Consider the following 16,202-nt stretch of genomic DNA (forward strand, 5'->3'; position numbering starts at 1 on the left):
GATGGAGAGAATACTTCTGTGAGCTCCTAAACAAACCAGCCCCAGCACGAAGGTACCATCCAAGTCAACAGCTATGGGAAGAACTAGATATAGATACAAGTGAACCATCAGAGGAGGAAGTAGAAAAGGCAATCAACAAACTGAAGAACAACAAGTCAGCTGGTACCGACAGTGTTACAGCAGAACTGATAAAATGTGGAGGTCAACCCACCAGAGCCAGGTTCCATTCACTTTTGTTTAAGATCTGGCAAGAAGAGCAGGTGCCTCTAGACTGGAAAAAGAGTGAACTTTGTATTCTCTTTTTAAAAAAAGGTGACATCAAAGACTGCAAGAACTACAGGGGCATTGCACTATTGTCTGTGGCAGGAAAAGCCTTGCCTGGATTGTATTGAACAGGATAAAAGATGCTGTTGATAAAAGACTACGAGAGAATCAAGCAGGATTTAGGAGATCGAGAGGTTGTATTGACCAAATATTTTGTCTGAGAATACTGATCGGAAAATGCCCTGAGTTTCAAATACCAACAGTCACTACTTTTGTCGACTTTAAAGCAGCTTTTGACAGCGTACATAGACCATCCTTATGGAGAATAATGAAAGAATACGGCATCCCAGACAAGATCATAAGCATTATCAAAAACACCTATAATGGATCTCAGGCTAGAGTGAAAGTAGGAGGCGAATTTTCCGACTGGTTTTTTGTCGAGACTGGGGTGAGGCAAGGTTGTGTTTGGTCTCCCCTACTGTTTGACATTCTCATAGACTGGGTATTAAGAAAGTCCTGTGACAGTCGTGGATTGCAGATGAAGAAGCGTGTTCGTACACTCAGGGGAATCGAGGACGGTTGAAAACTATCAGACCTCGACTTTTCTGATGATGTGGCTCTGATAGAACCAGACGAAGAAAAATCAACAGCAGCACTGGCAAGACTCAGGAGAGCAGGAGAAGAGGTTGACCTTGTAGTTTCTGCAGAGAAAACCAAGGTTATGCCAATAGGTGAAACATAGGCATGCGTGAAAGATGGAAAGTCTACCATTGATAAAGTTGAGAAGTTTAACTGCCTAGACTCAACTGTAACACCAATTAATTCCATCGATACTGAGCTGAACATTCGTATAGGAAAAACCGCCAATGCTTTTAAGAACTTGCGCAACACTTGGAGAGCAAAGATCAGCCTCAAAATAAGAATAAGAATATATAGAGCAGTTGTCATTCCAACATTGCTGTAGGCATCTGAGACATGGGCCACAACCAGGAAACATGAGCAACGACTAAACGCCTTCGATTCCAGATGCCTTAGAATTATTCTGAAGACCAAATGCTGGGAACGAAGGCGCAACAGTGACATTCGAGAGCTCACAGATCAACCATATGCCTCAACACTACTCATGAGGAATCAGCTGAGATGGTTTGGTCACATGTCGAGGATGGGAGACGAAAGATTCCCTAAGCGAATGTACGAATGGGGCCCTACATCGGTCGGAGGCAGACGAAAACAAGGACGACAACGGTAGAGATGGCGAGACACGCTGGCAAGAAACTTTAAAACTGCGGGCCTAACATATCAGGAGGCCGAAAATATAGCCAAAGACCGTGTGACATGGAGGGATACCATAGCGGCACTGATGTGATAACAATCACTAACAGTATCCAGTAAGTAAGTAAGTAAGATTTTAGAAATGGTTTGTGATTTCAAGTTTACTAAGCATTTATTGTTTGGATTTGTTGAGATTCCTCATTTGATTTACACCACTTATAGCATGGGTACTTGCATAATAGTTCTTGGAAAAATGATTTTGACTACGGATAACACCGTTTACTTGATCAATATATAGGGCTCATGACGGGTGTGACCAGTCGACAGGAAATGTGTACTCCTCCTAGGCACCTGATTCCACCTCTGGTATATCCAGAGGTCCGTGTTTGCCAAACTCTTTATTTTGTATTGCTTATAGGAGTTATGAGATTGATCACTGTTATATTCACCTTTCATGTAGTAAAAATGCTAGTCTCTTGCATGCAATCAACCAGTCACAGTATGATAAGAAACAGCTATAGGGTGCACTTATAGGATTACTGACAACATTCCATCGCCATACTTATCATCAATTTGCCACTGTCCACCAAAATGTGGGACAAGGATTTTTAAGCACTGTGTATATGCTTTAAGATCACCAGCTAATTTCAAGACACAGTTTTGTATGTCAATACTTTCTTAAACATTTTTGTGTGGTCTATATTCCATTCTAGATTCATGAAATGTTTAATAGAAGTAATATTTATTTTATATAATCTACATTTGGTATATTCCATGGCGTCTGTTCAATCTGGTGTAATAGAGCCAGACCCCCCTCCCCCCTAGTGAGACCCCCCCCCAGAAATCTGGCTCTAGAGCGAGCCTTCCTCCCAGGGGGAAGGCTCACTCTAGAGCCAGACTTCCTCCTAGAGCCAGCCTTCTGCCCGCGTAATTCTGGCTCTAAGGTGAACCTCCCCCGGTGGTCTCGCTCTAGCGTGAGCCTTCCCCAGCAGACTTGCTCTAGAATAAACCTTACCTCCAGGGGGAGACTCACTCTAGAGCCATAACACCCTCTTGAAGTCTCGCTCTAGATGTACACCCCCACTTTCATCCCCTCCTGCGCAAACTATGAAATAAATTTTATTTTATCGGAAAGGGAATTACTTACCTACCTACCTATCTATACCTACCTACCTCTCTACTTAACTACTTACCCGAAGTTGTACAAGTTTAAAAGCATAACCGATATTTGTACGCAGATGAGAAGAAACATAAATTCGAAATTTCCTCATTTCATTTTTCAAACTTCTAAAACTAACCAAGGCATAGTTATTGTGTGGGTCAAAGTTCAAGGTATATGGGTCAAACAAAATAATTCCAATGTGTTTTATTCACCATTTTATTCTCTTAAGTTTAATGAACGACTTAAGCAAAATCATTTAATGCCCTGCTGAAAAAGGTCTAGGTATTTAAACAATCTCCATAAAGTGATCGTAATTTACCAGGAATAAATGAAGGGGGAAGTCCTGCTATGGGGGGTCTGACTTTACAACTAGTGATAGAGTAGGTCTTCCCGAAGGGAAGTCTGGCTCTAGTTTAAGACTTCCCTAGGGGTTTTCCTGCCCCAGAGTGAGTCTTCCCCCAGGGGGAAGGCTCACTGTAGAGCCAGGCTTCCGGGGGAAGGTTCACTCTAGAGCCAAGCTTCTGGGGGAAGTCTCATTATGGGGGTACAACACCGGCACAATGCTTTTTTTATTGAGAATTGTTTAATAAACAAACTCAAATATGCAATCTTTACACATGATTTAAAATACATAAAAATATAGCCTTTCCGCTTATTTTATTTTCGATTTTAACTTTATGATTCCTTCTTCCAATTATTCTTATTTTAAAGGATAAAAATGACGTTTGGATATCTTTTCTTCCGCCGCTTTTAAAAGCAATGGTGACAACAGAAACAAGATATTTGTATTAAAAGCAAATAAATAAATTTAGTACGAAAGTCATCTTTTTATTACATTTCACCTAACTCTCTGTATGTAACTTGATTGTATCTGTGGTTGTAACCAATTAATTCAAAACTGATCTACAAAGGAGTTAGCGACAGTAAAAATGGCATCGTGCCTATAGTTTGGGGTTTGTGGAATATGTATGTTTAGTCAGAGGTTAACAAAATAAATTCGAATGTATATCTTTGAATTCTTACCCTTACAAAGTTCTCTATGTTCATCATAACAATCCACATCATATTTCAACATAACAGATGCTTTATTTTAAGGAATTTGTACAACACAGCGGTAAACAGAACAATAGTATCATAAACTGTACATAAAATCATTCAAGCAATGATTGTGTAGAATATACATCCACGATGCCACAGTCATGTTAAAAGAGGACCAAACGACAAAAGGCATAGTCATGTTAAAAGAGGACCAAACGACAAAAGTCATAGTCATGTTAAAAGAGGACCAAACGAGAAAAGTCCCTGTCATTTAGCTATAGGTCAGCTAATTATACGGCATATTGCATTTAATCAACGGCAAATAAAACGTGAGGTTTAATAGACTGTTCGTCAAGATTTCCCCACTGCCAATCATTGGTATGTTTGTTTTGATAAAACGTAACAACAGTAACGTGAGATGCTATCAAACATAACTTCATATATATATATATATATATATATATATATATATATATATATATGGAACCTTTGGTTCATTTTCAAACGATCAAAAGGCATACATATTTGTACAATGTATAAAGAATCACAAAGTAACACAATGACAATATATGATAATCAAATCATTGTTATCTTCCTGGACACCTAATTACGCATTTGGTGTGTTCAGGGATTCGTGTTTGTTCTCTTAAGTTTGCATTATTTGGTTTTTTTTATTTTTATTGATCACATTAGTTATTTTCACTTTTCATGTGTCACTTCAGATGGAGTTCCCCCATAGAACAAAACAAAAGATTAGGGAATGGACCCTACTGTAAACTTTTAAATCTACCATCATTTCAACTTGGGTTAAAATCTCATTCCATACTCTGTAACATGGTTATAAGCTGTAAAACTGTATCTGATATATCTTATTTACAGGAAGATTATTTTTCCATTTGTTGTTGTTGTTGCTTTTTTGGTTTGTTTTTGGGGGATGAGTTTTAAAAAATACCTTTCATCGAATTGTAGTAAAATCTCTTTGATATAAATGATATGTGCTACTAGTGTAAATATTTACATTTCTAACATTTTATTTATCTAAAATGTGAGGGGAAAATTCGGAAACTTTAATTCTAATTGTTTTTAGCACTGATTTGTCCAATTTCTTGAGCATTTTTATTGATTATTTCTGTTCATTATATTTGCAAGTAAATTTGAAATTCAACCTTATCCAGGGTTTTACTGAGCTTCAATACTTCTTTCTTCAACTTTTCTTTTTTCGGCATATCCATTTCGACAAAGCGGTCCTGAAAGATTTACTTTGGTTGGCATAAATTAACAGATCGACCGGTTTCCCGAGAGCAAACGATATGCTCATCATAACATATGAAAGTGAATTAAACCTTTTAAGGGAATGCAAATCTGCTGACAAAATATATACCTGAGTTACTACCTGAGGTATTTCTTGAATAAGGAATGAAATACCTAAGAGAAGAGAGACTTTCATTAAGCGTATATATTTGACGACCGTTCTTTGCTTTTTGACGGCGATCAAATTCATGACAGCCTTAATTTGCTTTTTCAATAACACTGACAATACCACAATGCCAACACAATGGAAAATGATAGGAATTAACAGGAAATATAAGACACGCACTACAAACATGGTGCTTGCAAAGCCAATTTGGATATGGAGGCTTAGATACTGATCCTGGTGGTTTAACTCGCAGGCCTGGATGATCTTGATCGGCTCTCCGTGTTTGTATTCTTGTACTGTTGTGACAGGGATAAGTTGTACCATCACTGGGAAGGAAAGGGAAAATGTACACATAAGAGCATGGATAATCAAGATCATCATTATCCATTTCTTTAGTCGGAAGCCTTTGAACTTCATCGGAAAAGCAAACAACGCCATGGTTCTCGCCATCATTAACGACTTCAACAGAAGAGATGATCCATGAAGGATACCTTGTATACCAAATGAAACCAAGATGAATCTGCATATTTTATGCTCGACAAAGCCATAGTTCATGCTAAGGAAGTTCAAGATCCCGTCTTTTATCCCTGTAAAGAGTGTGAAGAACATATCCATTGTTGTAGCGAAAACGAGAAGTCTTTGGGTGACTCCAAAAAGCTTGGCTCGTTTGAATGTAACTACAATGGTGATGGTCACAGTCAGTGGAATGATCCATAAATATGGAGATACATACGTCGAAAAATAGATACCAAAACCATTATAGATATCCGAAAATCGCAAAACACTCGAAACGTCTGTTTCTGCTTTATGAAGATTTTCAGCAAGGGTTTTCAATGTTTGAAAATGCTTCTCGTTAGCTTTATCCATTTCTAAATTTAATTTGAATGGATATGCATTCCAATTTAGTTTCACTCGCCAATGATTAGAACACTATCTAAACATTTTTTCGACGTTCGATTGATCTCAAATCCATCATAGATTGTTTCGTATATTGATACATATACTGAACTAAGAGCTGATGGTGAATTTCGTTTACCTGTTGTTGAGTCGTTATGTACCCGCCCCGCCTGCGTTATACGTCAGCCCCGCCTATACTATACGCTCACGTTATACGTCCGCCCCGCCTGTATCATATACCCGCCCCACCTGCACTATACATCCACCCCGCCTGCACTATACATCCACCCCACCTGCACTATACATCCACCCCGCCTGTACTATACGTCCGCCCCATTTTAAACAAAATTGTCGCAATCTGTTCACCTCCACACTTTACAGCCCATTTTTTTTAACAAACTGCTGCAATGTGTCCGTACACATTTTTCTTTTATTTCATAGACAACGTGATTTGTGAAATTCCGAAACTGTTATGTTTTCTTTACACTTTGCACTAGTGTATGACCAGTGACTGACTATTGAAAGTGAATTTCATCGAAGTACCTAATTTATCTCTCATAAGTTTGACTCTTATTAAGGAACTCTCAGAGGCTTTTTTATTGACGCATTGTAAGGTAGCGGAAATAATAATGAGCATATCTTATCCATAGTTCAATTACATCAATCAACTACGATCATAAACGATTTGAATACAATAATTTGAAGTTCTAGTAAAAGTGAATTGTTTTAGAATCTGAAAAAAGTAACTGAATTGAACACATTTTGTCTGGAATCCATACTGACAGAGTGCAGAAATTTTAGAATAGTCACAGATTCATAACCAATCCTATAATACACATCGCTGTTTGAAATAAATTGTATGCGGTAGGTCTGCTTATAGAATAGGAAACATAATTAAATCTTGTTTTGTTGCCGAATAGAAGATTATGGTTATCAGATTCATGATTCAAACAAACAAAATTTCACGATTTCTCTAGAATCCAAGGATAATTGATATACATGTCATTTATCATATTATTATTTTTTTTAATATTTCACACTAGCAAGCTTTTGCAGAATAAATCAAATACGATATATGTATTAGAGGGAGCAAAGTTTTCCGTTTATATACATATACATGTGTATAAGAGTTATTTTACTATTTAAACAAAAGCAATAACTAAAATTTGTGATATCGCAGCGCGGAAATTCAAATGCAGATCGCACTCATAGATATAGACATACTTTAATAACACAATAAAACCTTGGAATATTCGAAATTAGTACTTGCGATTAATTAATTAAAAAAGTGTCAATTTCATGCTCATACTGCGGACTGAACGAGACTTTCAAACAGAAAAAAAGATGCGCGGATATGTGCAAGTCGACAAACGTATAATGGTGAGTTTGATGTTGAAAATAGGATGTAAACGAATGATGAATCATATCACACAATGCTCCTTTAATAGATAAACCAGGCTCCGGGGCCATAAAACTTAGCTAGCTCACTTTTGAGACCAAAATCTGAGACCGTCTCAGATTTCGGTCTCAGTCTCAAGTTTGGTGTGCCATAACACTTTCTCATCTCAGTCTCAGATTTCTAGTTTAGTCTCATTTTTGAGCTCAGAAAGTTAGATCGCTAGAAAGATGTCTAACTCCGTAATTTTTTTTATCGGTACAACACCATCCATAGCAAAAGGAAAGCACCTCGGCCCCAGATATTTCAGGACAAGTCCAATTCTCTAGAGGATTTGGAAGAGGACAAAGTTCCATTTTATGAATTGTTGACTTGGTGTCCAATGAGGCACAGGCAGAAGGAGCGGAATTGTTCACCCCCCCCCCCTAAATATGATTTCTTGAAATGACCCAATGCAAGGCTTTTCACGACGGAAAAATTAGTATTTTGTTACCAACGAAATATACAAAGCACATTAAAACTCTTACCCTCTCCCCTTTATATTTTTTCTCATCAGAATAATCCACATTATAAAGTATGTACAATGCACAGTATTTCGAAATATAATTGCATTATAATATAAATTACGTTGATGACTTGATCATCTGATAGAAATAAATAAATTGCAGTGAGAATGAGGTGCTTAAGTGCGTCACAATGAACTTGACGCACTACTAGATTAGTATGATGTCAGCATTACTGTAGATAATGATTCCGATATTTTATGTTAGGCGGATCTTTGTGTTTTTCGATGAGGAACAAGTATTCTATGAAATCAATGCATCCAATCTTATTAACTCTTGAATTTCTACAATGTATCGTCAATATCGCTTTTTTAAAAATTATTTTTTTTTTTGTGCAAACTAGTACACAGCGTGGTATATTTGGAAGGGGGGGGGGGGTAATCGTATGACAACACATATGAAAATCAATAATATTAATCTGACTTTGGTTTTGGGACATTCATTTCCTATAAAATAAGTTCTTATTGTGGTATTTATTTCCTTACAATTTTTCTTCTTCGTGAATTGATTGTTATCCTGTTTTGGAAAACTTTGAAGATAAAACAATATTATGTCATTAGAATTATATTGCTATTTCATGACAAACAAAGTAATAAATAACTTTTGTTGAGTTTATGACGATAGGCGATATCGTTTTCAGCCATAACGTAAATAACAGATCAAAGATGAAACCACGTAATTTAGTAAAAACCATAAAATCTGATGCAACAATAAAAAAAGTTATAAAAGAAAAACAACAATGTATTTTGTTTGTGCTGGATATTTTTTTACTTTCCATGCACTGTGCAATATTTAGTGGGCGTGCCATTGCAAAAATTAAATGCAAACAAAACATCCCATAATTCAACTCATTTCCTGCTCAGTATCCATGGCTTTAATCTCAGTTTCTGTCTCAAGTTAGAAAATGCCAAATTAGCTAAAACTAGCTTTATGGCACACCTAAAGTGAGACGGTCTAAGTTGAGTTTAGAAAGTGAGATTTCTTTTTAAATCTCAAAAGTGAACTAGCTAAGTTTTATGGCCCCGGAGATACAAGATTATGGTATTGGGGTTTCAACAGTTTGTTTAAAGTCAGCATTTCGCAAATTCTATGGTCGTTATAACGATCTAGTTTGTCAATATAAACTTTCACTGGGTCAAATACTGTCTGACGTATTTCATACCGATTGTTAGACCGTTCTTGGCACACTGATTTTGACTACGAATAACTCCGTTTACCTGATCAAGATATTGGGCTCACGACGGGTGTGACAGGTCGACAGGGGATGCTTACTCCTCCTAGACACCTGATCACACCTCTGATATGTCCAGAGGTCCGTGTTTGCCCAACTCTCTATTTTGTATTGCTTATAGGAGTTATGAGATTGATCACCTTCGTTATCTTCACCTTACTAAATCACCTTTTATCTTGAGCATATCGTTCACATCCTAAGAGGTAGAGCTTTATAGTTGGTATGTATACTCCTTGTGGCAAGATAATTCCATTGATACGATGCACTTTGACCTGTGGCAATTCCATTGTTTTGTAACATGGGGGCATCAGTTTTTCACAAACACATTTTTGTTTTTACTTTTTACCTTACTATTCAGTTAGTGTAACACATCTGTTCGTTATCTTCATCTTACATGGATTGTCTGGTGTGTCCAGGGGTCCGTGTTTGCCCAACTATCTATTTTGTATTGCTTGTAGGAGTTATGAGATTGGTCACTGTTCGTTATCTTCACCTTGCATGGAAGAACATTTAAAATACCAGCAATGCTGCATTATTAAGGTTCTAATAATCTTGGTTTGTTTTGGTTAAATATTTAACGTTCCTCACGAGAATATTTCACTCAAATAGAGACGTCACCATTGCCGATCAAGGGCTGAAAATATTAGGCCTATGCCCGGCGCTTACAGTCTTTAAGCAGGGAGAGATCTCTATCGTGACACGGGACCTCGGTTTTTGGGGTCTCATCCGAAGGACCACCTCATTTGGTCACCTCTTACGACAAGCAAGGGATATTGAGGACCTATTCTAACCCGGACCCTTACTGGATATTCCAGTAAGGAGGCGCATCCTAACCAACGTGCAAACACCTGCCACGACATCAACCCTTCACATGACCATTTACAACCACCTGATCAAGAAGCGAACATCTAACCATTGACATAATGTGAGCAGTACTACACTACGTGAACCGAATTATGTTACAGCATTCGTGTTGGCTTTTTCAAATGCTTTGCTTGCTGATTAAAGGGCTAGAGATGTACTTTTTTTTCTTTTTGTAACTTTTTTATGATGGTGTTATTTTTTAATCTGGGTCAATGCTAATAACGCTACAGAAACTGGTGTTAAATGTTACCGGAAGCAGTCCATGCTTAATTTTGAATAAATTAACCTCACTCTCTTTATTGTTGAAACTGTTCCATTGGTATATTATATTCCAATTCTTACATATTTTTGTCTAGAATTCACCAATTGTGACTTTGTAGTCTAGTCCGTATAATTACTGTATCCTTGTAGTAGTGAATAATGTATTGAATTACATGAATACTATTGATAGTTTATCACATTGATGTTGGACACTTTCACCAATAGGTGGAGTGTTACCCCTTCCATCAGAGACTGCAGATATAACTACAATCATTACTATTAATCAGCTCTTACTATAATGTAGATGCATTAGACATAGCTATTGGTGCTAAGCTATTCCAGCTGCAGAATGGTTAAGAACGCATGGATGAATGTGCGAATACGACTTTTAACACCTGAACAGCCAATATATGTACAACGGGGAAAGATTCATTAGCTGCTGTGCGCTCAACCAGACAATCCCATCACTATTTGTTGTGTAGGAGTTTACTCTCTATATTCACTATTTGTTGCGTAGGGAGTTTACTCTCTATATTCACTATTTGTTGTGTAGGGAGTTTACTCTCTATATTCACTATTTGTTGTGTAGGGAGTTTACTCTCTATATTCACTATTTGTTGAGTAGGGAGTTTACTCTCTATATTCACCATTTGTTGTGTAGGGAGTTTACTCTCTATATTCACAACAATAGACTCATATGACTGGTCAACTTTAAACATCCTGAGATAAGTTGGCAAGATGGCGGAAAATCTTATAGAATATAACATGAATATCAGATACAGTCCAACAATATAACTGGATTAGAATAGTATGATAAGATACTCTATTCGCAAGTCGTCATGTTCTCAGTACAGTTGAGGCGTTACCAGGAACAGCGGATGGGCTCATGTAATATGGAACGAGTTTGCAGAGATTGTAGACGGTGCCATGCTTCTGGAGAAGGTGTTCGATCAGGAAAATCGTATTGGAAAGATGGAACATGTACATTTGAAAGGATTTGTGAGAGGTCTGCAATTAGAAGATCGAATTTCCTCAGATATAACAGTGTTACCCAGATATTATACAACGGAAATTAGGGAACACCAAGAGAAGGAAACCAAATAAAACTTTCTCAGGAAGTATCTGTCAGACAATGACGAGCCATCAGTTACCACGGTTTGAATCAAAAAGGAAATTTTACCACCTGGATTGAAATAATATGGAGACTACATAATCCTTTACATTTGCTTCCACCAAACCCCTGCATGAAAAAGTGCTGCATTGGGGCATTATATACTTAGCTCTGGGTTTCCTCAGACAAAAACCTAGTACATAGAAGAGTCTAATGGTGGGGAGGATAAGCCATATACCGGTCTAGGTACTCACCTAAAGGTCCAATAGGCTGGGTATCGAATGGGAAAAGTATATATATATATATATATATATATATATATATATATATATATATATATATATAATCCAATAAGAAAGAGTTGATATCACACAGTCAAAATAATTCAATAAAAAAAGCAGGAAATTCTACAGTTCCAAAATATATTTAAATCACTAGCGCTTTCTGGATTTTAACATCCATCCTCAGGTGAATACAAATTTTAAATATATTTTGGAACTGTAGATTTTCCTGCTTTTTTTATTGAATTATATATATATATATATATATATATATATATATATATATAAGCACTAAAGTTCCAACAACACCCGATACCTCAAAGTGTCGGATCCACAACATGGATACAAGGTCAAATACAAATCAAAGTACTGAAAGTACTGAAAAGCGCTAAGCTGACTTCATGAATTCTGTATGTAATGTTAGTGAGCAGGAACAACATTAAAAAAAGGTTTATGCATTATTCTTTATTTTCGCATAACTAAGTAGTACATTTTCTGTAAGAAAATAACAAATATGGATTGGAAGCAATGTCCTGAAACTTTTCAACACGTTGAAATATAAATTTTATATGATGCTGTTAAAACAATGGTCACTATGATAATTTTGATCCCACACTAAACTAAAACCCTGTCCTTGGATCATGAAATTTACAATTTTGGTAAAGGACACCTGTTCTTATTAAATATCTATAATCAGAATTTAGTATCAATAGTATTACCACCGCTGCGGTGGTCCAGAGGTAAAGTGTTCGCTCTGTATGCGGGCGGTCGGGGTTCGAATCCCGGCCGCGACAGACCTAGTTCGTTAAACAGGTAGTGACAGTTCCATCACCAAACTCTCGGCATCAGGTGTGAATGTCACGGGTCCTCAGAGATGGCCTTTAAAACGGATGTCCCGTGTCACAGTAGGTGTGGCACGCTAAAGAACCTTCACTGCTCAATGGCCGTAAGCGCCGAGTGTAGGCCTAAATTTGAAGCCCTTCACCGGTTTTGGTGACGTCTCCATATGAATTAAAAATTATTGAGAAGAACGTTAAACAAGATACAATCAATCAATAGCATTTAAGGCTATGTTATTCAAATATTTGACAAATGAACACTTTATACCCTGTTTAGCTCCCACCCATCTTCCCAAGGCAAGGGTTTCTGATCCGCTCTGCTCCGGTCTCTGGATCATTAAATGCTCTACATGACTATGCATTTTTTTCTCTTACAGATGTGATGTTATAGAGAAGAACATTTTTGGTAGAAAATGTGAAAACAGTTGTAATGGTAGTTTTCGGTATAAAGTGTTCAATTGTTATTGCGCAACTAACTTACTGTTGTGTTCCAGTTAAATAGTGTATGAAATATCTTTAGAATACAATTGAAATGAAACAAATCAATAGTTTGATACATATATGTAAGTCACTTATAATAGAAAGGAACAAACAAACTGGACAAAAAAGAAAATTACACATAACCACATACACTAACAAATGTCACATGTCAAAACACACCAATAATGCAGGATTATGAAACGCTTTACATCCATTTCATTACCTTACCAGAAATCATTTAAATACACACATAAACATGCATCTGTATGACTTGTACTACAGAATCCAGTGCATAATTATCTGTAAATAATAATCAAACCATGAAAGTGGAATTATTTTTTGTAATCAATAATGAAGTTATTTTCAATTCAAAATCAGGTTGGAGAGAATCTGAATCCAAATAAGTCAGATAAATACATGTATAACTGAAAACAAAATTTAGGAAGTTATTTAGAAAAGATGTTCATCATACATGTGCAATATTACTTTGAAACTGAATACTGCGTCATCAACAAGAATGGAGATAGCTCATGTTTAACATGAAAGTTAGTGCAAGAGAATATACTAATTCAAATATGATGATGAATTAGACTAACATATAAGCATAGATTTAAATTTAGCAATTGTAGTGATTGTTTGTTATACGTAAATCTACCCCCCCCACCAAAAAAAAAAAAACAAGAGTTTGTACACAGGTACATTAAACGCTGTACTCATCAACTTGTGTGTATTACACTTCTTGTGTAAAAGCTCATATTCATATTGCAAAGGAGACTCATCCGTTTGTCTGAATGAGACATAATACACATTGCTATTGTTTTAATTTTATAAAACAGTTCTTTATATGAAAATGCTAATAACCTTAGCAAAAAACTATAAGATTCGAAGCTTGTGTAGGAGTTCTAATATGAAAAAAAAAATGTAACAGAAATGACTCGCAATAAATATGCAAAATTTACAACATGTAAATGTAGCTAAATGAGAATCCCAAACTAGGGACTGAAAAGTTACAAAAGTAATTTTCAAACGGTAATGTTCAAACCGCTGTTAGAAATAATGAAGAGGCATCTCACCAAAAAACTAAATGAAAAGATCGTTCAGCGAAAACAAAATGTGGGGACAGGGAACAACGACAGTACATCCATGCCCCTCCCCCTTCTTCATCATTTGTACGTTCGGAAATACATGTAACATATGCATGTCATTGTCAATTGTTTGTTTGAAGTACAAAGAAATTGAAAACACGATTACTTTTCGTTGTATGTAGCGTGCTGTGGACCGCAAACCATTTCACATTCATGCTTGACACAATGGCAATGTTTATCTAACACTTGTTCTAAACATATGCATTTCAGTATACAGCCCTCGTAAAATTCCACGCGGTGTTTTGAATACTTGAAACCGGGGTATTGTCTTCCATAATATAATGTTGTACCTTTTATCTTTTCTTTGCCCCAATACTATTATTTTTAGTCTCATTTTTGAAACTAAATTCACGAAATCAAATTTGATTGTGTTGACGATGATTCTGAAGAATATCTTGGTCGTTTAGAAATAATAAAGTAAGCTTAAGTTACACCGTTGCATCCTCTATATTTCTGCATGACCGACTTACATATATGATCGGGGAAAGTGTACGCAGTTACTCAATATCATCCTTCTGAGATCTCTGTCCTGCGCTGTCAAAGCATAATCGTGCACAAATTCTTTCTCGTTCACAATGGATGCGGATCAGTTAATTTTTTACAGTGTTGCACACATTTTTGCTGCGTCGGACAACAATTTTACTGAATCGGAACAGCAGCCAAAACACACATGGAAAACCCTCCTGATTCGTGTATAGCTTAATGACGTGGCTTCTAATTATAGATTGCACCATGCAAATTGATTTTCCTGGCCTCTAAGCGTCATGCGAAGGTAACAATGCAAAGGCATCCTAGCTAAAACGGTTTCATACACATATTTTAGATTTTGAATCACTTTAATTATTACAGACGCAGATTCAAATGGGAATTTTAACTGAAGAATGACCTGCATCTGTGTCTCACTTTCCCCAAGAATGAGTACAAAAATATCACCCTTTTTATACATATTTTATTCACTGTTCAACGAACTGTATTTCCGGGGGGAAAATGCAACTGCAGATATGAATGTTATCCCCGTGCTAGATCGGTTGCAAAATTACGACTACTTTAAACACGACTTGACTACAGCGATGCATAAATTCGCCTATAGGTGGCGATAAACCGGAAACATGATGACGAAAGCAAAATCCAACTGGCGGCAATAAGCGCTCAAGCTACGCTTAGCGCTTAAAAATTATACAAAGCACTAAAATGACCAACGACAAGAACAACGAGATTGTCAAATTTTCGGATCCTTTCTTCAGGACAAACGAAAAGAATTACATAATGTGGCCAATATCAACAGAGCATAATTACAAACAATACATATAAATACATCTAGCACTACAACTACACTAATCTACAAACGTATTTACAACGCAGACTACATGTTTTTGGTCTTTAGGCTTGCCAATCAATGTTAAAAGTGGAGTGAATTAGGACATGCCTTATTCGTCCAAAGAGCTGATCCAAAATGTCCGAAATGAAAAACAATAAACTTGATTAATCTCAAGTGGAACGAGTTAACCCAATTACGTTGAAAAATAGTAAAGCTAACTCGTACCCAGAGATATTCTATTTTAACCATGCATAATTTATAAAAGATAATAATAAGTAACAAATACAAAAAAAATTAGATAAAAAATAAATAAATAAATGAAAAAAGGCTATGTAAACGAAGTAAGAAATGAACAAAATTTGAGAGAAAGATAATGTAAACAACAAGTTTGAATAAGTTAACAAAAAGGACCAACTCCAACTCCAAACTGGAGTTTTGAACAGAATTACTTTAAAGCAAATTAACTAGATTTTAAAGTTATCAACTTTCCCATAATTATATACTTGAAAACATTAGCATGTAAAAGGAAACAGTGAGAAGATTATTTAAAAAAGTAAATACATGTACAGCATGTACGCATAAATTCTACATTGTTTGTTAGGCGTCTATAAATAGACCCACGGGATTCCCACCATTGGGTAAAGGTGAAGATAGTGAACATAT

The sequence above is a fragment of the Ostrea edulis genome, chromosome 7 (assembly GCF_947568905.1).
Source record: "Ostrea edulis chromosome 7, xbOstEdul1.1, whole genome shotgun sequence".
Classification (NCBI taxonomy): domain Eukaryota; kingdom Metazoa; phylum Mollusca; class Bivalvia; order Ostreida; family Ostreidae; genus Ostrea; species Ostrea edulis.